Source organism: Schistocerca serialis, chromosome 1, assembly GCF_023864345.2.
Source record: "Schistocerca serialis cubense isolate TAMUIC-IGC-003099 chromosome 1, iqSchSeri2.2, whole genome shotgun sequence".
Lineage (NCBI taxonomy): Eukaryota > Metazoa > Arthropoda > Insecta > Orthoptera > Acrididae > Schistocerca > Schistocerca serialis.
The window spans coordinates 995,825,447-995,852,978 of record NC_064638.1 but is presented as its reverse complement, the minus strand read 5'-3'; the positions used below and the strand labels follow the sequence as shown (position 1 = coordinate 995,852,978).

Genomic DNA, 27,532 nt, shown 5'->3' with positions numbered 1-27,532 from the left:
ACGAGTTTAAGTTTTACACGTTACTTTCAAGTGGCCTCGCTTTTTCACAGGACAATGCTCGTTCAGCGCTGGTACGTGTGTCTGTGAACTGCCTGCGTGGTGTTGACGTACTCAAGTGGCCAGCTAGATCCCTATATCTGCCTACGATAGAAGATATGTTGTACCAGTTCAGACGTCAAGTCTATCCCAGCGTTAATATCAGAGATATCGAGGACCAGCCGCAACAGTTATGGGCCAGGTTGCCTCACCAGACGGTAGAATGGCTTTATGACACCCTTCCCAACCGAATCAGTGCACGCGTCCAGTCCAGAGGGGATTCAACGTCTTACTGATGGATGAGCTCATACTTCTTTACGAATCTGACACTTTTCTGTAATCACTGAAATAACATCACATACCCTCACAATCTGCGAAGTTTCATTTCGTCTCCTCCTCTCTTTCTGGGTGCTTCGCGTTTTTCGTCACGCAGTGTACATATTGTGTAGACATAGATATATGCATTGTTACATATATTTAAAAGTGAGAAGGAATTTTATTTGGTCCCCGTACCAGCAGTAAACCAGCAAAATGCAAACTTGTAATAAGAGTCGTGCTCCATCTCGCGGTTCATTTATATTTCACTACACAAAAGAATATTATTCGGTTATAAACTGAATATAACACCAGTCACTGTAAACTGCCCTAAACGGCCGCCAATTTTATTAAACAGTTCATATAAGTATACTGTGAACAGGAAAAGGTTCAGCACACATCCCTGACACAAGAGGAATGCAGGATATCACAGTTAATGCCACGAGCCAACTCAACGGAGAACACTATCGAGCCCTAGTTAGATGGCGTGTGAACCAGATGCAGCCCATTCGAATCCCAGAGGTGGAACAAATTTTCATCTCCGAAATGTGTGGTGTAAGGAGAGTAAAAATGACGGGGTACGGCCATCAGATTGCACTTCTGACATTGAATCCGTGTTTCGGATAAAGTAGTCAAGCTCGTTATGCACTTTGGTCTCACTTGAGAACAGCACGTGACGTGCATCACTGGGTGCACTCTTCCCATCCATAATAAACAAACAAAACAAGTTTTATACACCAGTTTCATCCATTGCGCTCAATATGGTAAGTGGATTCAATCAAAGGCACAACACGTAAATACAACACAGGAAAAGTGCGAATGTGCACGAAAGAAAATAAACTTTCGGATTATGGATTGACTGTACGAACAAACTTTTGGTTCGCTTAACTAACAGTACGTCCTCCTTCCCTTCTTTTTCTCACGGGCACCGGTCTTGGCAGTGTTAAACAGAGCAAGTGCATTACAAGAATAAGGTAGAAGGTTCAGCTTCGAATGGAGAGAATGACTGTTTTTCTGAAGGGGGAACCTTCCTGTTATTTGCTGAGTTAGTGCACTCGTACAGGTTAAAACACAGCAGGTGAATGCGAAGCTACATGTTGTTCTATTTTGTGAGTATAGCACGTACCTGAGTGAGTATTTTCAAAATCTGTAGTACTTTGTCCTGCTTCGCAAGTGTGACATACAATTTGGTAACGAATACTGCGTCACTTGCATTGCTTCCTTATAAGAAACACGGAATAAATTAAAAGTAGGATGTACTTTAGGATAACGTGCTGAAGCTGAGAAAATAAAGTCTTCTCAGTTTTTCTGAAACGTTTAGCGACGTAGGCAAGGAATTTGCGGTACAGTTGATTATTGAGTGAACAGCGTAGGATTGTACCTCCAGTTCCAGTGAGTTTAATTACAGGCTTGTTTAAAACTGTTTCCTGCACCTAACATTATACTTCACCGTCAACTGATATGACAGCAGCAGACTTCCGTGGAAAAAAAATTGAGTATGAGCAGTCATCAACCGAAAAGTCAGAACACACAGTATCTTAGCAGCCATGATTTGTTGGAGGTGGTACGTCCTTACCTTTGACTGACTAGTGAACTGTCTCACAAAACATTGCCTAAGACAGTCATCTTAAGTGCCTGAAGAAACCTTAATAACGACTGAAGATATAAACCGAAACCTTTGTGTCATACGGCGAGAAGTATTCGCTGAGACAGTAACATACGCTTGGCAACTTTGTACACAAAATTGAACAGATGATTGTCATAGAAATATTTTATTTGTTAACTGACTAGGTATTGGAAATACTCGGTCCTCCTAAATTACAATAATCTGGCAGAAATAGAGATTATTGGACTTCGTCGTTACCAACATCTTTCTCCACGTATCGGAATAAGTGCTATTAGCACTGAATTGAAACTCTTATTCCTAAATTCTACACTTTGCAAGTTGCAAATACTTGATTTTTCAGGCATTTACAGCAGACGCGCCCGTTTTGAACAATGCTGGTGGAAGATTTTAAAAGGTCGAGGCACAGTTGTCACCTCTCCAAAAATTTTAGGTGCGAGGTACCTGCGGCAGAGATCATGTTGCATAAGAGTTCGACTGAAATCAGTATTAATATTGTTTACTACGTCTTCCGAGGAAATATCACCAATTCGACCTCATTTTTTACGGGTCAAAAGCACATTAAAAAGATATCAGCTCCAGCAATCGATCCGACGCGAAAACTTGGGCCTTAATTCTGATAGTACGCACTCATGAACTTTCGATTGCACAGCTTTCAAAAACCGCGCGCCTGTTTTTTGCACTCGCTCCGCCCCTTTGCAGCTGCTTTAAGTCCCAGTGAAGTGGGTAAGAGATTTGTGAAATACTGTTGTGACACTGATAATACACTTATTTCATTATGTCAAATTGCACGGGTTCTAAGATGTAGCTTATACCAGCAATCTCTCCGCTTTGAACGTTTATATGTTGCATTTCACGAAGGCAGTGTAAAAGAATGAAAGGAATGAGCGTGTCATTCAAGTGGGGGCGTGCTGTTTCATTATCAACACTACTGTTGTCCTTTGTTTTCTTTGGATTTTAAAACTGGCATTGGTAAAGTGAAGTACTTTTGCTAGAGGTGCGCTGATCTTCAGCTGGATTGGCGTGATAAAATTGCAGATCGAAAATAATTCATTTCACAATAAATCTTCAGTTGCTTAGAGTGACTCATGTTGCTTTTGACGTATATACTTAGCTGCAGAACATCAGTACGACAATATTGTTAAATAATATTCTTCTACCACTGATGCTAGCTAGCCTCGTACATGTTGAAACGTCCCCTTAGAAAAATTTATGAATGACTGTGCTTGAAAACCTCTTACGTAATTTGCTTTTCAAACAGCTGAGCAAAACTGAACGTACTCACACATCACTCTCTTTACTTATTCTAATCAACACTAAACTGACAGACAATATTTTTAGCGCAACGCAATCTGACTTTCAAAAATCCCTACAAAAGAATGGCCCTAACAGTAACCTATACCTTTCATGAATCACTTACCTCACAAAAATCTTCATTACTCGAACTACTGCAATACAGCGAGCGCCAATACTGCCAGCTAAATAAAAGATTGTAATTACTGAAGGCACTAATTACTGATAGGCACACTTAGCAAATGAGAGATTTTGATAGAGAACAAACAATGTATTTACCTAAATAGTGTTCAAAAGTCATCATATATATATATCAGTTCATGACATCCAGTCTTACAAATTTACTGTCTCTGATGGACACACGTCCAGATCATCCGCTCTCAAAACTCCGCCATCTCTTTCTCCACATCCACCACTGCTGGCGGCTCACCTCAACTGCGCAGCGCTACGCGCTGTTCACATCCAACTGCCCAACACTAAACAGCGAATATTACAACAATGCCAACCAGCCACAGACTGCACACAGCACAGCCAGTGATTTTCATACAGAGCGCTACGTGGCGTTACCAATATAGAAACCTAAGCAGCCTACTTACAATATTATAAAGCAAACTACGCCAAGAATTATTTTTGGTCTACTGGAAATCACTGCTAAGTAGACATTATGCTAATCACAGAAAAATTATAGGCGAAAGGAAGGAAGGAAGTTCAGTGTTCAAGGTTCCTTCAACAACGAGGAACGATTCCGCCGGCATTTTCCTTAAGCGATTTAGAGAAATCACGGAAAACATATATCTGAGAGGCCAGACGCGGTTTTGAACTGTCGTCCCCTGGAATGCGACCCCAGTGTACTAACCACTGCGCCCCCTCGCTCAGTGATTTTTATGCGAGTATTTAACTATAACAAACTTTTCTGTTAAAAATATAACTGGCGTTGCATAACGCAAGAGCGATGTACATTAAATAAATTCGCAACTGTGAATAAGGACAACCATCGGGTGTAGAATGAAATGACGACAATGAAAATTTGTGCCGGACCAAGTCTCGTACCCCGATTTCCCGCTTATGGCGAGCGGTAGCCTTACAACTTGGCTATCCGTGCACGACTCGCGGCCAGACCAAACTTCTACATGTCGTCAACCGAGAGCGATGTAGCTGAAATTACAAGGGAACGTTACCAAATGACGGACAGCGCATAACGCAACAGCAGACTACCTGGAGGTGCAGCGCGAGGCCCACAGCGCATCCTCTGCCGGAGCGTGCTGCAGTCACGGGCGGACCATTGTAACTGGCGCGCGTCGTCTGGCTGGCTATCGCTTTCTGCGAGGACCTGTCTTTGTGGTCGCTTGACCGCTGGCAGCGCCTCCCCAGGCGGTCCCGCGCCCACAATGGACCGGCACAAGACACAGACACGGGCACGGGCGAGGGTCTCCAGGGGGGGCTGGCAGCACGGGCGTCCACTTCCCAGGTGATGCCGACTGCTGACCACTCGCCAAACGCTGAGGACCTCGTACTTCGTACTCGTCCTCCAACAACATTACCAAATATAAGTGGAGGTTAGCTATATGTTCCGCTCAGTCTCAGTTCTTAAAAGAGTGCACTTAACTATTTTGGTCGACTACGATTTCAGTGCACCAGTGGGATTTTCTGTCTTGTGGCCGTTACTGTTCTGGTTACCTGCCCTGGGCACTGACGTAAATTCAGGCAGTGTTCTTTTGACCGAGTTAACTGTTACCGTGTTTCAAATTCAAGTGCACCAGCGGAATTTTCTGTCTAGTGGCCGCTAGTGTTCCGGTTACCTGACCTGGCCACTAACGTAATTTCAGGCACGTTCTTTCCCTCACTTGTTGTCGCTGTCCAACATGGTGTTTACTTCTGACAGTTAATACGTACTCCATTGTGGATCATCACGTTTGTAACATTGCCGTTTGGGGTTCTCATGTACTGACTGACGGGAAGCAAGTCGTTTGCCGGTCCGTGGCTGCCCCCTAGTTGGGTTGGGACGGATCAAGTGTAGTTGGGCTCACCACCTGTCTCACCTAAGTCAACGAGGGCAGACCGACCCCCCTGAGGGCCTTCTGAGTGCCACCGGTGTTTAATTATCTGGTTATTGTTTGTTTCCTAAAATTCTGCAAAATTAATTTTTAAATTTATCTTTCAAGCTTAAAACACTGCGGCTTTCTGCCTTGAAAGATTATGGTAATATATTTTGAAATTTTGAAGTTTGATTATGGCCCTCAGACATTGGTATTGCACCCTTGAAAATGTTGTTTCTTTAAATTATTTTATTGCTATGTTAATTGGATTTTTACCTTGTTGATTTTTAAGATTTCTTGTTGTTAAACATGCTGGCCTTCTGCCTTTAAGGGTCTATGGTAATATATTATGAAGTTTTGCATTTTAATTGTGGCCCTCAGCCATTTGTGTTGTACCTTATATATGTTGCCTTTTGGGTTTAAAATCATTTTATTGCTATCTTAAATAAATTTAGATTTTTTTAAAGATTTCTTCTTGGCCTTCTGCCTTTAAAGGTCAATGGTAATATATTCTAAAATTTTGGAAATGAATTGTGGCCCTCAGCATTTGTATTGCACTTTGCGTATGTTGTTTTCTGAATTATTTTATTGCTATCTTAATTGGATTTTTATATTGTTAAGATTTCTTGTTGGACGCCTTCGCCGTGAAACAGTTGCTAAATTGCAATGAACGACAGTTAGGAGCAGAAACTGACTTCAACCCTTGGCCCTTTGCACAATCCTATTACCTGTTCTGCCCAGCGGGTTTAGCGGGCGTTTCAAAGACATTTTCATTTCACGCTGAACCTGATGCACAAGATGTCAAATGGACGAAACTCAGCACATCATAAACATTTGTCATCGATAAAATATTTAAAAACACACAGCACCTTGTCCAAAAGGCCAGCATCTACGTAATTTTGACCAGCCCCAGAGGACGCGCTATATCAATGAAGTAACAAAAGTCATAGATACCGATATGCACATACGGAGGCAGCATAAGGTGTAAAAGGGCGGTGCATTGGCGGAGCTGTCATTTGTACTCAGGTGATTCATGTGAAAAGATTTGCGACGTGATTGTGACCGCACGGTGGGAATTAACAGACTCCGAACGCCGAATGGTAGTTGGAGCTACGCACATGAGACATTCCATTTCGGAAACCGTTAGGGAATGCAATATTTCGAGATCCACTGTGTCAAGAGTGTGCCGCGAGTACCAAATGTCAGATTTTTGTATCTGTCACAAGGACAACGCAGTGCGGACGACCTTTACTTAACGACCGAGAGCAGCGGCGTTTGCGTAGTGTTGTCAGTGCTAACAGACAAGCAGAACTGCGTGATACAATCGCAGAAGTCACTGTAGGATGCACGACGAACGTATCCGTCAGAACAGTAGAGCGAAATCTGGCATTAATGTGCTAAGGCGCCAGACGACCGACGAGAGTGCCTTTACTAACACCACGACATCACCTACAGCGCCTCTCCTGGGCTCGTGACCATATCGGTTGGACCCTAGACTACTGGAAAACGATGGCCTGGTCAGGTAAGTCCGGATTTCAGTTCGCAAGAGCTGCTGGTAGGGTTTGAGTGCGGTGCAGACCTGCCATTGGCCCCAGTTGTCAACAAGGCACTGTGCAAGCTGTTTATGGCTCCATTATGGTATGGAGTCAATAATGGTATGGAGTTGCAGTAGTTTCAGGGGCAACAGTCTGGATGATTGACTGATCTGGCCTTGTAACACTAACCAAAACGGCCTTGCTGTGCTGGTACTGCGAACGACTGAAAGCAAGGGGAAACTACGGCCGTAATTTTTCCCGAGGGCATGCGGCTTTACTGTATGGATAAATGATGATGGCCTCCTCTTGGGTAAAATATTCCGGAGGTAAAATAGTCCCCCATTCGGATCTCCGGGCGGGGACTACTCAAGAGGACGTCGTTATCAGCAGAAAGAAAACTGGCGTTCTACGGATCGGAGCGTGGAATGTCAGATCCCTTAATCGGGCAGGTAGGTTAGAAAATTTAAAAAGGGAAATGGATAGGTTAAAGTTAGATATAGTGGGAATTAGTGAAGTTCGGTGGCAGGAGGAACAAGACTTCTGGTCAGGTGAATGCAGTGTTATAAATACAAAATCAAATAGGGGTAATGCAGGAGTAGGTTTAATAATGAATAGGAATGCGGGTAAGCTACTACAAACAGCATAGTGAACGCATTATTGTGGCCAAGATAGATACGAAGCCTACATCTACTACAGTAGTACAAGTTTATATGCCAACTAGCTCTGCAGATGACGAAGAAATTGAAGAAATGTATGATGAGATAAAAGAAATTATTCAGATAGTGAACGGAGATGAAAATTTAATAGTCATGGGTGACTGGAATTCGACAGTAGGAAAAGGGAGAGAAGGAAACACAGTAGGTGAGCATGGATTGGGGCTAAGAAATGAAAGAGGAAGCCGCCTGGTAGAATTTTGCACAGAGCACAACTTAATCACAGCTAACACTTGGTTCAAGAATCATAAAAGAAGGTTGTATACATGGAAGAAGCCTGGAGATACTAAAAGGTATCAGATAGATTATATAATGGTAAGACAGAGATTTAGGAACCAGATTTTAAATTGTAAGACATTTCCAGGGGCAGATGTGGACTCTGGCCACAATCTTTTGGTTATGAACTGTAGATTAAAAATGAAGAAACTGCAAAAAGGTGGGAATTTAAGTAGATGAGACTTGGATAAACTGACTAAACCAGAGGTTCTACAGAGTTTCAGGGAGAGCATAAGGGAACAATTGACAGGAATGGGGGAAAGAAATACAGTAGAAGAAGAATGGGTAGCTTTGAGGGATGAAGTAGTGAAGGCAGCAGAGGATCAAGTAGGTAAAAAGACGCGGGCTAGTAGAAATCCTTGGGTAACAGAAGAAATATTGAATTTAATTGACGAAAGGAGAAAATATAAAAATGCAGTACATGAAACAGGCAAAAAGGAATACAAACGTCTCAAAATTGAGATCGGCAGGAAGTGCAAAATGGCTAAGCAGGCATGGCTAGAGGACAAATGTAAGGATGTAGAGGCTTATCTCACTAGGGGTAGATAGATACTGCCTACAGGAAAATTAAAGAGACCTTTGGAGAAAAGAGAACCACTTGTATGAAAATCAAGAGCTCAGATGGAAACCCAGTTCTAAGCAAAGAAGGGAATGCAGAAAGGTGGAAGGAGTATATAGAGGGTCTATACAAGGGCGATGTACTTGAGGGCAATGTTATAGAAATGGAAGAGGATGTAGATGAAGATGAAGTGGGAGATATGATACTGCGTGAAGAGTTTGATAGAGCACTGAAAGACCTGAGTCGAAACAAGGCCCCGGGAGTAGACAACATTCCATTAGAACTACTGACAGCCTTGGGAGAGCCAGTCCTGACAAAACTCTACCATCTGGTGAGCAAAATGTATTAGACAGGCTAAATACCCTCAGACTTCAAAAGGAATATAATAATTCCAATCCCAAAGAAAGCAGGCGTTGACAGATGTGAAAATTACCGAACTATCAGTTTAATTAGTCACGGCTGCAAAATACTAACGCGAAGTCTTTACAGGAGATTGGAAAAACTGGTAGAAGCCGACCTCGGGGAAGATCAATTTGAATTCCGTAGAAATATGGGAACACGTGAGGCAATACTGACCCTACGACTTATTTTAGAAGCTAGATTAAGGAAAGGCAAACCTACATTTCTAGCATTTGTAGACTTAGAGAAAGCTTTTGACAATGTTGACCGGAATATTCTCTTTCAAATTCTAAAGGTGGCAGAGGTAAAATACAGGGAGCGAAAGGCTATTTACAATTTGTACAGAAACCAGATGGCAGTTATAAGAGTCGAGGGGCATGAAAGGGAAGCAGTGGTTGGGAAGGGAGTGAGACAGGGTTGTAGCCTCTCCCCAATGTTGTTCAATCTGTATATTGAGCAAGCAGTAAAGGAAACAAAAGAAAAATTCGGAATAGGTATTAAAATCCATGGAGAAGAAATAAAAACTTTAAGGTTCGCCGATGACATTGTAATTCTGTCAGAGACAGCAAAGGACTTAGAAGAGCAGTTGAACGGAATGGATAGTGTCTTGAAAGGAGGATATAAGATGAACATCAACAAAAGCAAAACGTGGATAATGGAATGTAGTCGAATTAATTCGGGTGATGCTGAAGGAATTAGATTAGGAAATGAGACACTTAAAGTAGTAAAGGAGTTTTGCTATTTGGGGAGCAAAATAACTGATGACGGTCGTAGTAGAGAGGATATAAAATGTAGACTGGCAATGGCAAGGAAAGCGTTTCTGAAGAAGAGAAATTTGTTAACATCGAGCGTAGATTTAAGTGTCAGGAAGTCGTTTCTGAAAGTATTTGTATGGAGTGTAGCCAAGTATGGAAGTGAAACATGGAAGATAAATAGTTTAGACAAGAAGAGAATAGAAGCTTTCGAAATGTGGTGCTACAGAAGAATGCTGAAGATTAGATGGGTAGATCACATAACTAATGAGGAGGTACTGAATAGGGTTGGGGAGAAGAGGAGTTTGTGGCACAACTTGACTAGAAGAAGGGATCGGTTGGTAGGGCATGTTCTGAGGCATAAAGGGATCACCAGTTTAGTATTGGAGGGCAGCGTGGAGGGTAAAAATCGTAGCGGGAGACCGAGAAATGAATACACTAAGCAGATTCAGAAGGCTGTAGGCTGCAGTACATACTGGGAGATGATGAGGCTTGCACAGGATAGAGTAGCATGGAGAGCTGCACCAAACCAGTGTCAGGACTGAAGACCACCACAACAACAACAGTGGTATGGGCTGTGTTTACATGGAATGGACGGGGTCCTCTGGTCCAACTGAACCGATTATTTCCAGACAACAATGGAATTGTCACCAGGCCACAGTTGCTGTCGAATGGTTTGACCGACATTCTGGATATTTCGAGCGCTTGATATGGCCATCCCGATAGCCTGACATGAATCCCACCTAACATTTATCGCATATAATCGAGAGGTCAGTTCGTGCACAAAATTCTACACCGACAATTGCGGACGGCAATAGACGCAGCGTGGCTCAGTACTTCTGCTGGGGACTTTCAACGACTTGTTGAGTCCATGACAAGTCGAGTTTCTGCCCTACGCCGGGCAAAAGGAGGTCCGAGACGATATTAGGAGGTATCCGATGACTTTTGTCTCCTCAGTGTATCTCCTGCCGAAATGTAATCATATATCTGCGATGTCACAAATGGCCTAACACATCGTTCATCAGAGGCTAGCATTTTCTGCATAATTCATATGGAGTCTAAACACTGCGTTTAGCCAAAACATTATGGTCAATGGATACCGCGATCTCGAATGCTTCCCGGTGTCGGTGCGGGCACGTGACGAATTTAGCAAAATATATAAGCGGTGCAGAGAAGAATGGAAATCATTGAGCCGCAAATGGGGAAACTAGATAACATAAACAACTTTGACAAAGTGAAACTTGTTGCGCCACGTCACCTGGGAACGACGATCTTAGAAACAGCGAGGATCGTCGGCTGTTCGCTACTGTAATGAGCATCTATGGAAAGTATTTGAAAGACGGCGAAACCACAGGCAAGTGACATGCTGTTGGACGTCCTCAAATCATCACGGAATGTGGAGGTAGGAGGCTTGCCTGCTGTATAAAGTGGCATAGGCGGAGATTCAAGGCACATCTTTGAGACAGGGGACAATGCTGATGCAGTCAGTGTTTCGCAGCACACCGTTCGGGGCCATTGTTTAACATGAAGCACTGCAGCAGTTGCCTCTATGTCTTTTCCATGTTGACCCAAAGATTGTCGTCAGTTACTACTGAAATGGACTCAGGATCATCGAATTTGGATCACTGATCAATGGAAACTTGCTGCATGCTCGGATGAATCACGTTTATTGTTATTTCAAATCGATGGTCGTATCCGGACACGCCGTCATCCAAGCGAATGGTCGCTGCAACTCGCTCTGCGTATGTGGTGACTATTATGCCCGGAGAGACGTAATCGTACGCACCGTGGAAATGGAAATGAGCGTTTGGCGTCATTGGCCGGGAGGCCCCTTGTGGGGCAGTAGCCACCATGACAACTGTGGACTACGTGAACATTGTTGCAGACCATCGGCTTAATGTCTTACTCGATAGCATCTTGCAGCAAGATAACTGTCTGTGTCACAAGGCCAGAATCGTGTTGCAGTGGTTTGAGGAGCACGGCAGTGAACTCACGTTGCTGTCTTTTCCGCCAAATTCGCCTTATCTGAATCAAATGGAATACATCTGGCAAGATATTAGGCACCAGCTTGGCGCCCAGAAGTCATTAACCCGTCATTTACGAGACTTGCGTGACCTTTACGTAGACATCTGGTCCCATATACCTCTGGAAACCTGCCAAGGACGTGTCGAATTCATGCCACGAGGAGAGCTACTGTATTGCGCTCCAGAAGTGGACCAGCGCTCTGTTAGGAAGGTGGGCATTATAATACTAATACATACTAATGAGTGTATCATTAACGTGTCTTTGAACGTAGCAGCCATCCTAGTACGTGGGTGCTCTAGGTCTGCGTAATTCTCACAAATATGTGTTGCTCTGTATCTAACACAGACTTCCAAGTTGGTCAGTGCAGATGATGACACTATCACGAACTTTTTCCTTGTCCGCCTCGGTATCTGCTACGCGAAGGGGCCCGTGTTCGATTCCCGGCCGGGTCGAAGATTTTCTTCTCTCGTGGACTGGGTGTTGTGTTGTCCGTAATCTCGTATCGTCGTGATTGAGATTACATGGTTGCATTACTGAATAAGTTCGATCCGAAAGCCAATAAATTGAAAAAAAAAAGTTTTCTCTCTTTCACCGGCCCTCGTATAAGCACCGATAGCTGTTCGATAGCTGTTAATCCGTGGAGGAATTCTACCTAGAATCCATTTATTTCAGAGAAGAAATATCAAGACAACGGCATAGATTTAAAAAATATTAATTCGCGATACCCTGAGAAACCCAGTGTATGTCGAATTCCCACGAACGGACTGGATTCGAGTTTGAAAAAAGTATTCGGTTTCCGGTCTTGCCCGCTAATGGTATGAATAAGTCACAGAGACACTTCCAGAATCTGAAACAAACACAGGCATGACATGATTCCAAGTTCAGTTTGCAGTGTTTGCAATTTGGAGGTTACTGCAGCTCATGTGTTCCTACGCAGAAAACCTGTTTTACCTGGGAACTGGACGAGAAGAAAGTGAGCCTGAATCACCAGGACAGTGTGAGATTTTGTTCGTTCAGTGTTCTGTAGAGTTCGGCGGACATTATAAGTTAATATCGTAGGACCGTCAGAGCGATATTTGTATTTAGTGCTTCTCCACTTAAAAACAGTACGGAACAGCTAACCGTCGAAATGGGAGCAAGTAACTCCTCTGAAAGCTCTGTAACGCATCGCAGAAAATGTGGGCGGTTACTATCCTCCCCTGCTCCAACTCTCTCAATCAAAAGTATTGTGCCTGCACACATACCTGTATATCATCGGATGCATAACTCAACGCCTTATAGAATGTGTTCTGTGGAAAGTCTTGCCCATACAACTTATTTCTCAAATGAAACAGTCGGCTGAAGAAAGACTCAGTTCTTCTTGGCAGCAGTTATACAGCCATTGTCAGATACTCGTGGCAGATGTACTAAAAACTTCCGCAAAGTCCTAGAGCTAGTCGCGGAAACAATATCCATTTGGGTGAGATGGATTTTGTGGTGTCATATTCCGCGAAGCTGTTACTTCAAGATTATTGAGTAACGCCGCCACTGACAACCACATTTCATTAACCAAGAGTAACTTTTTCGTGTTCTTCCGCAATCAGCGAGCTGTGAGTTTCTTCACCAAGTCCCAGTCTTATCGAGCTCAAACTGAATGGCCACGCGGGGTAGCCGCGCGGTCTGGGGAGTCTTGTAACGGTCCGCGCGGCTCCCCCCGTCGGAGGTTCGAGTCCTCCTTCGGGCATGGGTGTTTGTGTCGTTATTAGCGTAAGTTAGTTTAAGTTAGATTACATAGTGTGTAAGCTTAGGGCCCGATGACCTCAGCAGTTTGGTCCCATAAGACCTGACCACAAATTTCCAAATTTCAAACTGAATGCTTAGATCGGACATTGAAGTTATTCCTGATTTGGCTGCCCGTTGTGAACAACCGTATCGTCTACACATGCTCTGACCCATAACAAAACATTATGTTCAAAACAGCAGTTAACATGTGTTCTAATACGACACTGCTAATTACAAACTACCTTGCTGTTTCCATAAAATCTCATAAAAAAACGTTATTATAAATGTTCTACCAATAATACTGAGTGAAACAAAATTTTCAGAACTTTAGAAAGGTGCCCTGGCCATTGCGTACTATTGGTAACACAACGGAACAGGGGCCACTGATAAGCTCTCAAATGTTTCAAATGGTTCTGAGCACTATGGGACTCAACTTCTGAGGTCATTAGTCCCATAGAACTTAGAACTAGTTAAACCTAACTAACCTAAGGACAGCACACACATCCATGCCCGAGGCAGGATTCGAACCTGCGACCGTAGCGGTCTCGCGGTTCCAGACTGCAGCGCCTAGAACCGCACGGCCACTTCGGCCGGCGATAAGCTCTCAGTCTTGTAAACAGCGACGATTGGAACATCTGGTATCGTTAAATTAGCTGGAATCGGTGCAGAGAGAGTTCTGATATTTTTCTCAGTTAGTGCTTCATGGCAGTATGCTCTTGATACCAATAACAATTTTGTGAATTATAAATTACGAAGAGACAGGATCGCTTCTCAAAGAAGAAACCGTCAATTTTTGATTGTTTTGATTTTAATGGGTTTTTTAAAACTAGTTTCTTCTGATCCTTTACTTCAGATTTGTTTTATTATTATATTTTTCATTAAAGCAAACTTTTTAAATATTATCTTCGATTTTAAATAGTACGCAACAGGACTTATTCGGATGATGCTATGTCCTCTGAGTATTTCGCGGCGGCGTGCCTGAATGAGATCTCGGTTTTCAGCATTCGACAGCTGTCTCCGTAATCGTCGTCAGGAGTAAAATCACGTATTACTTGGGATGGAACTGTGTTCCGCTTATACAGGGTGTTCGAAAATTCCCGTTAAGAACTTCTAGGACTTGCAGAGGGTAGTGAGTACATAATATTTTGAATAGGAATCCACGTCTGCAAACGTACCGTTTTCGCTCTACGGCGGTTTCAGTTCAAATATATCACTCATCCACTTCTGCTTGTGGAAATGAATTAAGCGTGGCGCATTACAATTATTACTTAACAGTTCGAAAGGAAACATAGCGAAACATCCATTTATCACTTTAGTACATTTGTTTGTTTTAACACTTAAACATTATGTGTTTATATTATTCCAAAACAAAACAAAAAACTCAGCAAACTGTATGTACAGAACAGTACTGATCTATTACAAAAGCGGCTCGATGTGGCGACCACCAACGTTGGCACAGATACTGTACCTAAGAGGCATGTTCTGGCACCCTATCCAGCCCACCTGGTATCTCTTCAATTTCAAGTGCAGCGGACAGAATTGTTGTCGGCAGATTTTCCTCCGTCTCTACGGAAGTCTCGTAAATTAAACTTTGAATACGACCCCACGCGATTGGACCACCTCGACCTATCCACCTTTTACCATATCGTCTACTGAGATGCCTCCCAACCGCAAGTGAGAAGTGAGGTTGTACACCATCATGTTGAAACCACGTTTCCTGACGAACATTTAGTGGCATGTCATTCCGTCTACCCTATCGCGTATCAACACAAGCGATGTCTGATATCAAACGAGGATGTCAAACTGAGATTTAGGTGATGGATGTGCTCATTATCCATCAAACTTCTGGATTAAATTAATTGTTCAGAAAAATACTCTACGTTCAGCCTTATGGAAATCATTAAAATTCCTCAAAGCTACAGTTGTGTAACAGAAGTTGGTGATTTTCACTTCTTTTCTGGGGTCTTCATTGCAGGGAGATGGAATTGCGAGAGCGCTTCCGGCTACTCCCTTCAGCACACACAGGTCTGCTCGTCCCTTGACACCCCCTCTTATCTCTCTCTCTCTCTCTCTCTCTCTCTCTCTCTCACACACACACACACACACAGCCGCGTCGCGGGCAGATGATGAATGGCCACGGCTCCGCTTTCAACTCTTTCATGGCCGGCGGCGGTGCCAGAGCCACGGTGTGCCGAGATAAATCTGCCCCCTGCGTCCCAAGTCACCAACTTCATAACAGCACGGAGCAGCGCCACCCGCTCCCAGGTAAAGCACAGACCTGTTCTGGCGTGAAAGTACTTCTGTACTCTCAGTCATCCCAGAGATCTCCACACGGCGCCGTCGCACGGTAAGAACGCTGCAATTTAAGGAAGCTGTCTTGCAGCATTTGGAGCGGGATCCTTCAATCAGCACTCGTGCAATTGCACGTAACATGGAGACGAATCAGACGAATGTAAGAACAGTCCTTCGAGAGCAACTGTTACATCCATTTCACTTACGGCGTGTCCACAACCTGGAACCAGTTGATTATCCACCCAGAGCATTGCCAGAATTGCTGGAAGACGTCCCGCTCTCTACAAGACAACGCATGTGGTTCGAACATGACGAGGAACCGGCACATTTCAGTAGTCGTGTGCGTCGATTCCTGGACCGACGGTTCCCAGAAACGTGGATTGGCAGAGGTGGTCCTGTACCATGGCCTGCTCGATCCCCAGATATGTCGCTTCTGGACTTTTTTGTTTGGAGAGAGATGCGCAACCTTGTTTATGCAACTCCTGTTGCATCAGAAGATCTGATTGCCCAGATAGTAGTAGCAGCAGCAGCAGCAGGAAGAATTCAGGATACTCCTGTGGTTTTTGCACGTGTCAGACAGAACATGATCCGACGGTGTAGCCTTTGTTTACGTGTCAATGGAGGCATTTTTGAAAATCTACTGTAATTGAAATTGGGTTGTGTTAATGTGTTGTCTCTTGGTCACAAAAAATGGAAAAGTGTTTGTTGGTTTAATTAATTTGCCGCCAGATAAATCTTCCTCTACCGGTTTAAATACTCCTCATAGGAAAAAATGACATTAGGGAAAAATAGTTGTTTTGATGTCCCCTACAACATCCCAGAGTTTGTCGGTTTAAATACCTTTCATCCTGTATAAGGACTGCGTGACATTGACAAGAGTGGTCTGCATGACCACATTCATAGTGTTAGTGGTCCAAACAATTTAGGCTGCGTATCATCATCACACAGTCACATACGTAAGACCTTTATGGAAACAGACGAGGGCCGAGAAAGCTTATGCTTAGAGTGGCACAATAATGGTACACCTTCTGGTCAAAGGTACCCGGACAACGATTAGTGAACATGAATATGGGGTGTGTACGCCCTTCGCCTTTATGACGGCTCGAAATGCTGGTGAGTGTCTATGGCAGCCCATTCTTCCTCAACAGTCGAAGTCAGAGAAGGAACTGGCATTGGGCGCTGGGGTCTTGGGTGAAGAAGACGTTTTAGCTCGAAGCAGATGTGTTCCATTGGGTTCAAGTAGGGACTGGGCAGCCCAGTCCATTTCAGTAATGTTAGTATCGACAAATCGTTTCCTCGCACATGCTGCTTTAGACAGGGTGCACTGCCACGTTGATACGATCAATCATCGTGTCCCAACTGTTCCTCTACTGTACGCCGTACACAACGCTCTAAAATTTGTTCATGTACAACGGCATTTAGCGTTTTCTCAAACGCAATATGAGGACCACACCCTAACAACGGGAAGTACCCCCAGACCGCAACACCACCTCCTCCTTACTTCACTGTTGGCACTATACATAATGTCACGTAGTGTTGTTCAGGTATTTGCCAAACCCAAACCATTTCATTGGATTGCCACGGGGTGTTACGTGATTCATCACTCGAAATCGCTCATTTCCAGTCCTTCACTGTCCAGTGCCGTCCTTCTTTACACCACTTCAAGCGTCACTTAGCAATGAATACAGAAAATGGTTCAAATGGCTCTGAGCACTATGGGACTTAATATCTGAGGTCATCAGTCCCCTAGAACTTAGAACTACTTAAATCTAACTAACCAAAGGACGTCACACACATCCATGCCCGAGGCAGAATTCGAACCTGCGACCGTAGCGGTCGCGCGGTTCCAGACTGAAGCCCCTCGAACCGCTCGGCCACACCGGCCGGCAATGAATAGAGAATGTGCGGCTTATGCAGAGCTGCTCTGCCGCTGTATCCCATTCTTTCTAACTCCCTGCACACAGCCAATGTGCTAGCTGGTGTGCTGATGACACTTTGAAATCTTGAGTGATACCTTCCGTTGATTTCATGCGATTGTTTACAACCACCCTCCGCAATGTCCGAGGTTCCTTTTCCATCAGCCCACGAGGTCTGCTTGATCTTAGGTCAGCTGTGGTTTCTCCTTTGCGTTTTCACTTTACAATCGCATTACCAAAACTCGACTTGGGCAGCTTTAGGAGGATTGAAATGTCCGTGATGCACTTCTCAGATGACATTCAATGACTTGTCTACGTTTGAAGTCACTTGAGCCCTCCTGACAGACCCCGATTCTGTTACTGCTTTCTACTAACAACGCAGTATTCCCTGCCTCCCTTTATTTTGTTGAGGCATCCTCTCGTGGCATACAGTGTCCAATTGCGCATTATGTAGGGATGCCTGGATACTTCTGATCAGAACAGTGTAGGTAACGAATGTAGCTACCCCATGTCACACATTGAAACGTGACCTGGGGTAGAAGGTTTACTTTGGAAACAATTTTTTTTTCTCTCATTGTGATGTGACGTGACTTAACTTATAATAGGAAAAAATGACAATTGTGTCTCAAATATTTTTTGCACTACTTGAATACCATTCCTGTACATGATTAACTGCTACTCCGACGAGGTTGTTTGCAGGTTCTGGACAGTTTATTAGGAGGATTTCCTGCCCCGTGTTCACGAAATGCAAACAGTAAAATGCTGATGCGAATTAAGGGTGAGCCAAACTACTAAGAGTGCTCGCTATTGAAGGTGCAATGACGAGTGTGGTGGTCTCAGGCCCAAGGATTTGGAATGAAAACGGGAAAACTGCAGATAACCAAAAAGTAACGGTGATAGAGGAAGAGGGATCGGGAGGTGAAGTTGAAGGTGGATCAGATGCGGTTAGGGGAAATGAAGAATGGAATGTGGGGAAATTTGACAGTGTTGTTAACCTGATGCAAAGTAAATGCATATTTACAAATTACATAGCAGCGACAAATACTTCGCACGTCAATGACAGAATTTTCGTAAGTAGTTCGGCAGAGGAAATACACTACTGGCCATTAAAATTGCTACACCACGAAAATGACGTGCTACAGACGCGAAATTTAACCGACAGGAAGAAGATGCTGTGATATGCAAATGATTAGCTTTTCAGAGGATTCACACAAGGTTGGCGCCGGTGTTGACACCTAAAACGTGCTGACATGAGGAAAATTTCCAACCGCTTTCTCATACTCAAACGGCAGTTGACCAGCGTTGCCTGGTGAAACGTTGTTGTGATCCCTCGTGTAGGGAGCAAAAATGCGTACCATCACGTTTCCAACTTTGATAAAGTTTCGGTTTATCGTATCGTGACATTGCTGCTCGCGTAGGTCGAGATCCAATGACTGTTAGTAGAATATGGAATCGGTGGGTTCAGGAGGCTAATATGGAACGCCGTGCTGGATCCCAACGGCCTCGTATAACCAGCAGTCGAGATGATAGGCATCTTATCCGCATGGCTGTAACGGATCGTGCAGCCACGTCTCGATCCCTGAGTCAACAGATGGGGACGTTTGCAAGACAACAACCATCTGCACGAACAGTTCGATGTTTGCAGCAGCATGGGCTATCAGCTCGGAGACCATGGTTGCGGTTACCCTTGACGCTACTTCACAGACGGGAGCGCCTGCGATGGTGTACTCAACGACGAACCTCGGTGCACGAATGGCAAAACGTCATATTTTCGGATGAATCCAGGTTCTGTTTACAGCATCATGATGGTCGCATCCGTGTTTGGCGACATCGCGGTGAACGGACATTGGAAGCGTGTATTCGTCATCGCCATACTGGCGTACCACCCGGAGTGATGGTATGGGGTGCCACTGGTTACACGTCTCAGTCACCTCTCGTTCGCACTGACTGCACTTTGAACAGTGAACGTTACATTTTAGATGTGTTACGACCCGTGGCTCTAACCTTCATTCGATCCCTGCGAAACCCTACGTTTCAGCAGGATAATGCACGACCGCATGTTGCAGGTTCTGTACGGGCCTTTCTGGACACAGAAAATGTTCGACTGCTGCCATGGCCAGCACATTCTCCAGATCTCTCACCAATTGAAAACGTCTGGTCAATGGTGGCAGAGCTACTGGCTAGTCACAATACGCCAGTCACTACTCTTGATGAACTGTGGTATCGTGTTGAAGCTGCATGGGCAGCTGTACCTGTACACGCCATCCAAGCTGTGTTTGACTCAATACTCAGGCGTATCAAGGCCGTTATTACGGCCAGAGGTGGTTGTTATGGGTACTAATTTCTCAGGATCTATGCACCCAAACTGCGTGAAAATGTAATCACATGTAAGTTCTAGTATAATATATTTGTCCAATGAATACCGATTTATCATCTGTATTTCTTCTTGGTGTAGCAATTTTAATGGCCAGTAGTGTACTATCCGAACAGAATATATTCTTATTTGGCGCCAGAAAAATTGTGATGTACCTGGAGTTAGCTAGTAAGTGAGCAGTTTTCTGTCCATACCTACAAACTTGACTATTTCACATTTGTAACATGAAATTCCTAGACGTATTATATGAATGCGTGGTGTGTGTTCTTTTCGACACGTCCTATGGGCAATATATCCACAATCCCCAGCGGGAATCTGGAATTAGCGAGCATGGAGGACATGGACGGGTAGTGCAGGTAGGTGGTGGTAGGTGGAAGCGTGAGTCAGCCAGGACGTGCGCCGAGACAGTCCGCACATATGCGACAAACACTGTGTCTGGGTTCCGCAGTGGTTAACGCAGCTGTCTAGTTAGCAAGAGATCCAGGGTTCGAGTCCCAGTCCACCACAGATTTTCACTCGCCGGCGCTGATTCCGCGTAAACTCCCGATGCAGCTGATGCCAATAGTTCCTTCCCTTTCATCATTTCCTTTCTTTCTCTCCTCCCCCCCCCCCCCCTCTATCTTGAATTTACGTAATTCCTAGGTGAAATTAACATCGAAGATCTGTTTCAGTTACGTTCACCTTGCTGATGGGAGGCATTCATCTAAATGTCTTTTGGTGGACAAGGCTCATGAGAGTGACAAGCGATCTACAGTGTACACTATCATATCGCCCTATATGATATAGCGAGTTTATTTTCTCAGGCGAGTGGATTATGTTAGTAGACAAGGCCAGCATTGGTGTGCTCGTGAAGGGAAAAGAGGAATCGGACCTTCGTCCGTACTGTCACCAGAGGACTGCGTTACCGGCCGACGGTTGTCTGTTGAGGACGCCAGCACGCACCTAACAAATGGCATCAGATTCCAGGCGGTGGCTCTGAGAGGTGCTGTCGCTAGAAAATTTATTGACGCCTCTGGACGGGCCCGCCTCCGCCAGCCAGCTGCCTCGTTGTTCAGGTGTCAGCATGCACGAAGCATCGCTTGACGTTGTACTCTCATGTTCGTCAACGGGTCTGCTATTTTATAAAGCCGTTATAGCAGTAAAACTATTGCGAAATATAACGATCCAATAAAATTTTGAACTGGATGTAAAGATATGCAGTTCTTCGCCGATACAGATAACGTGAACGTACACTGGAAAAACGAACCAAAATGTTATGACTTCCGTAGAATAACATAGTTCATTCAAATATAATTATCAAGGGGTACCTTGAAGCAATCGTACATCCTGCATGACACGTTCTTAAGTACTACAGGGGGAATCCTCATTGTAGCGACTGACATAGGAGGAACAGGTGAGCATAAAACATTGTTAACGGTATGTGGCCGACGTGTTCGGTTACTACGGGCGTAACTAGGATGCATGTTAAAGTGAAGCATTCGGTTTTCCTGTAAAGGTATAGCCGATGTTGTGAAAGTCAAAACACAAAAAATAAATCATTTTGGTTCATCAAAAGAATGTGTCTTTAGAGAACTTCATTCTGTTTGTTACATCGATTACAGAAATAAGACGCGAGATGAAAAGTACATCCCGCAACGACACTAAAGTCATCGAAACAATTAGCAGATCAGACGAAATATCAGACATTGTGCTACCATGAATTTACTCTGATAACAAAACAAGAATTAAAAGTTTTAGATATAGCATCTAATACGCCTTTAGATTTTGCTTCTTTGAGTTAGAACATCAAATAATAGTTTTTCCGTCAGTGAAAAGATCAGAACAAGCAAAGCAACAGCATGGCATACCTCACGAAGAGCGGACGCCATCTCCGCAATTGTCGTGAGAGGTCCTAGCCTAGCTCCAGTACGAATTGCGAGATTAACTGAATTTTTCAACGATTTTTGGCAGAACTTGTCAACAGTGTTAAATGGGAAACACATTCCTAATGTCTTGAAAATATTTTTTGGTTACGAACCGGCTCGGCTTATTATGCCATAGTGATGTGAAAACCGAACTTCGCTAATACAGATAAAACGACAGGCGGCAGATATTACTTTAAAAGAGATACAAAAGATACAAAACTGATGATATATAGAATGTTTACAAACGAAAGTACAAATTTTTTTAAAGTCACATAGCAATAGTTAAATTGAGCTAAAATGAAAAATAAAATTTTAATAACAGATGATAAACAAAGTTGAATTTACACAATTAATGTGATTGGTAATAATCTGCAAAAAGAGAAAATGCATAAAATAGCGCCAAATATTAGATTCAAGTTTCAATTTTAGATCTGTAGTTAAATGTAACTATACCTACATTGAAAAACTTTGATTTTCATTTTTAGTTAAATGTAACTAATATTTTTCTTTGTAAACAGTCTACATGCACTTCTGTATTTTTGATGTACTCTGTGGAAGTATTATCTGTGTATTTCGCGCGTCATGTTATCTGAGTTTCCGAGATTTAGTTGCCACCTGCCAATTGGCTATGAAACCAATAGCTGGTTGCTGGTTAGTGACCAAATAAATAGTATTTTGGGCTTTTTAATATCGAACACAAGAGCATCGTAGACACATTTAAAATATTTCAAGGAGGAATACTGACGATGTCATTTGAATGATGTAGTATCTGAGATCTTGGGGGACTAGAACTGTCGCCAATAAATTTGAAATAATCGTCACTGATGCAAACATACGGCAGAATAAGCAGATGACTACTTCTAGATCCTTAGAGCAGTCAAAGAATCGTCATGGATGACATGCAATTTCCTAATTGTTGAATCGTGTCCACAGCATTAGTTTTCTATCATGATAAGAACGTATCATACGCTACACAAAAATATGAAACTTCTTTTTTTCTAAATAATATAATTCTCCAGCCATCAGACTGTTATACTACACTCTATGTGCCCGTTTCTAAGTTGTTCCTCCGCCAAATGTCTTCGGACACAACGGTGTTGCGGCGTTAAGATGAGTACCTACCTACAATAAAGACAGCTACGGGATATTGGACATATATTCTGCGTTTTACTGTTGTCTACAGTTAAGCAGCCGCTGAGTACTCCAGTTGGCATTCAATAAGAGAAAATGATCTTCTGATGAAGAAGCTTTGCCCACATTTTCTTCGAACATTTAAGATGAAACAAAAGAGCTCTAAACCGATATATCATTGTTGACTATCTAAATTAATGGTAGAACAGTGACTGGTTGTGACTTATGCAGTTCATTTTATTGTTATAATATGATGTGTCGCACATCCATTGCAGATTAAACATTTTGATTTTCCCCTATTGCATCACCCTGGAGGTGTATATCTGATAACTATGCTCATCGTAGAATGGTCGAGGTGTAAGTTCATCCGGAAGTCGGATGTTACGCTGTCCAAAGATAATGTTCCGAGAATAGTATAAACTCTATTTTGTGTAGTCTCGTTCTTTGAATGTTGTGTGTTCTGCTTCTGAGGCACATATGGAGAAGAACAGCGGTATTTCCTTATACAATAAGGGAAATCACCAGAACCTTTCATCCCGGTTATGAAGTATATTAGCTCAACTGTTGTTAATCTACACATCTATTTAATTTGGGATGACACATTTTGGTCACAAGACAATGTCTTACGTAAATCGTACACACTCTTGTATAATACAGATAAGAAACAATGACATTTGCTTTGCAACCAGAGCGTACGTGAAAAAATCTTATATAATGGAAGGATGTTGAGTGATTCCTAAGCTCAAGACTGGATTACGTCATTATCTTCAGTCACAGTTACTTATTTTTATTTACAAGTAACAAAGACTTTTTAAGCTGTTCCTTCGTGTTCGGTCTGCTTGGTATATTAAATAATTACATGCTGTGGTTGTTTATGATTTCTGGGTGTTTGAAGTACATTTGAATAGGAAATAAAAAGGAAATACTTTTGTGTGACTGTAGACGGTGTTTTACTTCAATCTGCGCTTACGTACAGCAGCTGTACCACAAACTGTTCAATGAAAAAACTGAAGACTTTAATTTATATTTATGTCTTACAAGAACGCACATTACTTTAATTACAATGATTATTATGTAAAAAAACACTTAAGACTGTCCTTTCTAACTGGGGAACAAATTGAGCAACTGTAATGATCATTATTTCAAAGCGACTGTGCATGTATACTTCATAATCGGACAATATACGTAAAAAATTAAAATATTTGTTATCATAAAGCGAACAACAGTCATTAAGGGAAACCTTTCTATCTCTCTTGAATCAGCTTTTGTCTTTTTTTACACCGTTTGTAGTTTTCTAGAGATGTCCGAGTGTTTTTCAGAATTCTGTCTCCTGTCCAAGTAATTTCAAACACGTTGCGTGATTAGTAACAAGACATCTGTCAGTCAGGGTAACAAAGATAGTGGAAAAAGAAAACTGTAAACTGCATGAGAAATTCACTGAGGTAGTAGTCAGTACAGGAAGATCCTGCAGACGTTTTACAAAGCGAAAACTCAATTTTTTTTAATATCTACATAAATGTACAAACGAAGTAAATGCATTAGTAGCAAATATTCTGAAGCGACTAAACATGCCTCAGCGTATTTATATGAATGGAAGCAAATAGAAGATCACGAATGAAAAGTTAGGTAAATTTAAGCGGTTTCTAGCACTTCCTAAAGAACGAATCGCATTATTACTCTGCAGTGCACACGTAAGTGTTTGGCAGAACTGTCACTGGTTGTGTGACGGTTGTTTCTACTATTTTGTAACGTTTTGCAGTGTGATGATCTTTCAGCGGATAAAGTCTATTGTTGTTAAGCGTTCACGTCATTATAGAAGGTGAATCGAAATGGAACAAGAAAAGGCTGTGATTTTTTCGAAGAATTACAATGGCCAGACAAAAATTTGAGCAACGATCCTACGGAGAGCGTGACGTAGCAACCACTGCGTCCAATTGTTCCATGAATTTCGATACGGTGAAAATCTGGGAACTTTTCCCAGTTCCGTCTCATTCTTTCACTAACGTGAACAGATAATAACTCATAAGAATAATTCACTGTTAAAGAAAGAAACGTTTGATAACATAGACTGGAAGCGTATAACGCAGTGTTAAGTATTTCAAAAATCTGCTAGAAAACAATTCTCGTTTACAAGTTCCCTTCAATTTCTTCTTTCATTACTTTCCTGCATTTTAAACCATTTGCATGTTGTAAATGCAAGTAACTTTACGAATATGATAAACACGATAAAATATCCTTTCTAACGCTAAAACCTGTGCTGCACACACCACGTCACTTAAGCAGAGACCGTAAAAGACACGTCTACGTTCGCTGACGCAAAATGTGAGGCACGATGACTTGCTCAGCTCGCACGGTAGGAAGATCGATATAGTAAATGACGTTTTAGGTGAGCCGAATACGTTCCTGTCGGAAAACACTGTTGCAGTTTACAGTATAAAGATAATCGGATCTCTCATTTTTGTTGATAAAAGATTTCCTTTGCAATTTGTAATTTAGAATTTAGTTTATTTTGCAAAACTGTGAATGTCTCTGATGCTAACATTTCCTTCGTCTTCTTGTGCTCGATATTCTTAATATTATGAACTTCGTTTTATGTTTTCTTTTGTTTCCGAAAGAACTTCACGTCAGTTTACAACGTAGAGAAATGGCACTGTTCCACAGAGTCACCTTTCCTGTTTCTGTGATTTATAAGTGTCTATAATGAAATGTTGCGTAGGAGGTTACTGCACCTTGTTCTTAGCTTTGTCTTTTCAGTGCTGCAACTGACATTACAGATTTCTTTAACATGCATCAAGAAAAGATATAATTATGGTGGTGGTGGTGGTGGTTAGTGTTTAACGTCCCGTCGACAACGAGGTCATTAGAGACGGAGCGCAAGCTCGGGTTAGGGAAGGATTGGGAAGGAAATCGTCCGTGCCCTTTCAAAGGAACCATCCCGGCATTTGCCTGAAACGATTTAGGGAAATCACGGAAAACCTAAATCAGGATGGCCGGAGACGGGATTGAACCGTCGTCCTCCCGAATGCGAGTCCAGTGTGCTAACCACTGCGCCACCTCGCTCGGTATATAATTATGATTCCTAACAAATTTTATAAAGCCAGTTATATTTCTGGACTTTTCAAGAAATGAATGAAGTTTCTTGTGAAGTAGATAACTTTAAAGGGAAATAAACTGTGGTGTCCCAGAGAGGATAGAGAATTGATAAAACACTCCCATGGCGAGTGGTACTGTAAAACATTTATATTATTATACTGGCTAAGTGACAACTGGCTTTTACACGTATGTTCCATTTTCTTCGCTAGCGAATTTATTTGCACGCCAGACTTTGATAGTGAATCATACTGCCTTAATAAGCAGTTCAGTGTCTTCCAGCTACTAGATTACTAGAACCCCTGTATTTGGCTAATAGTATCTGCATTAACTCCTGATTTTAAAGAAGGGTTATTCTCTCCATTAACAAGCAGTTTTCCATATAGCACGGAGTAAATTGTGGGTGGGCAGGATTTGTAAGCTATTCATAGTACACTGCAGAGATGACGTTCTGGTGGTACTGGTACTTTGTGAGCATACCGTGAATGTCCGCATGATATTGCAGTTTGTAAGCGTCAACTTTGCCAAAATCACGAAAATTCCGGGTACATCTTTGCTGGGAAATGCTTGTGCGATTTTACCACTCCGCTGGGCCATTACAAGCGTACAGTAGATAGCGAGTTGTATTACGCCCTGTCGTAGCAGTCACTTGTAGCCTTGCTGTTACGGTAACTGGTCTTCAACTGTCGCCACCGAAGCTACGACTATATTGCTCAGTGTTGTTGTTTGGATAGGCGATTGGGAGGAGCGTAAAACTGATGTGATACGAAGAAGTACCACCTGAATGATCAGATTATGTTGGCTAAGAACATACTGCTTACTGGAAATTTCATTGTAGCACCAGCTGTCGTTTTCTCCGGCGGAATGTGCATGTTTACTGTCGGAATGGTCATAGGAAATACGCTCCCGTAGCTGAGTGATGAGCGCGGCGTATTATCAAGCGCGCGACACGGTCCAATTCCCAGAAATCAAGGGATTTTCCCCTGGTGGGACAGGGTGCACTCAGCCTCGAGAGGTCAAATAAGAAGCTACTTGAGTGAGAAATTTCGCAAGATTTGCGAAGCGGGAGAGCAGTAAGCTGGCGCAATGCCTCTCCTTACCGTATCCAAATGTCGTCATGCGTCAGAAGATGACGGCTCGTCTGCGCTGGATGATGCGTCAATGCCGGAATGCGGAGCTGCTAATGATCGGAGAATCGGAAACACCCAAGAAGGTAATAACTGTACATAGTACAGCGTTTTACAGTTCCTTCTTCGTCTTCCTCTTCTTCTTCTTCTTCCTTTATATTATCTACCGCTGGCACCGCTTCTCCGCTCCCAGTTGCTATCTTCTTCTGTCTTGACTTTCCTCAACATTCATATTCCTTACTTGCAGTGCCTCTTCCACATCATTTTCCAGTTGCGTCATGGGCGACCCCTTTCTTTCGCTGAGATGATATCCATCTTAGTATCCTATTTGGTATCCTATCTTCATTTATCCTATTCACATGGCCAAACCACAT

At 42.9% G+C, this 27,532-nt stretch overlaps 1 protein-coding gene across 1 annotated transcript in view; it reads right to left on the bottom strand.

Moving 5' to 3' along the window:
- LOC126413102 (LIM/homeobox protein Awh) overlaps positions 1-27,532 on the bottom strand; it is a 343,996-nt gene that overhangs the window by 235,050 nt on the left and 81,414 nt on the right. The gene's annotated exons all lie outside the window — the stretch shown is intronic.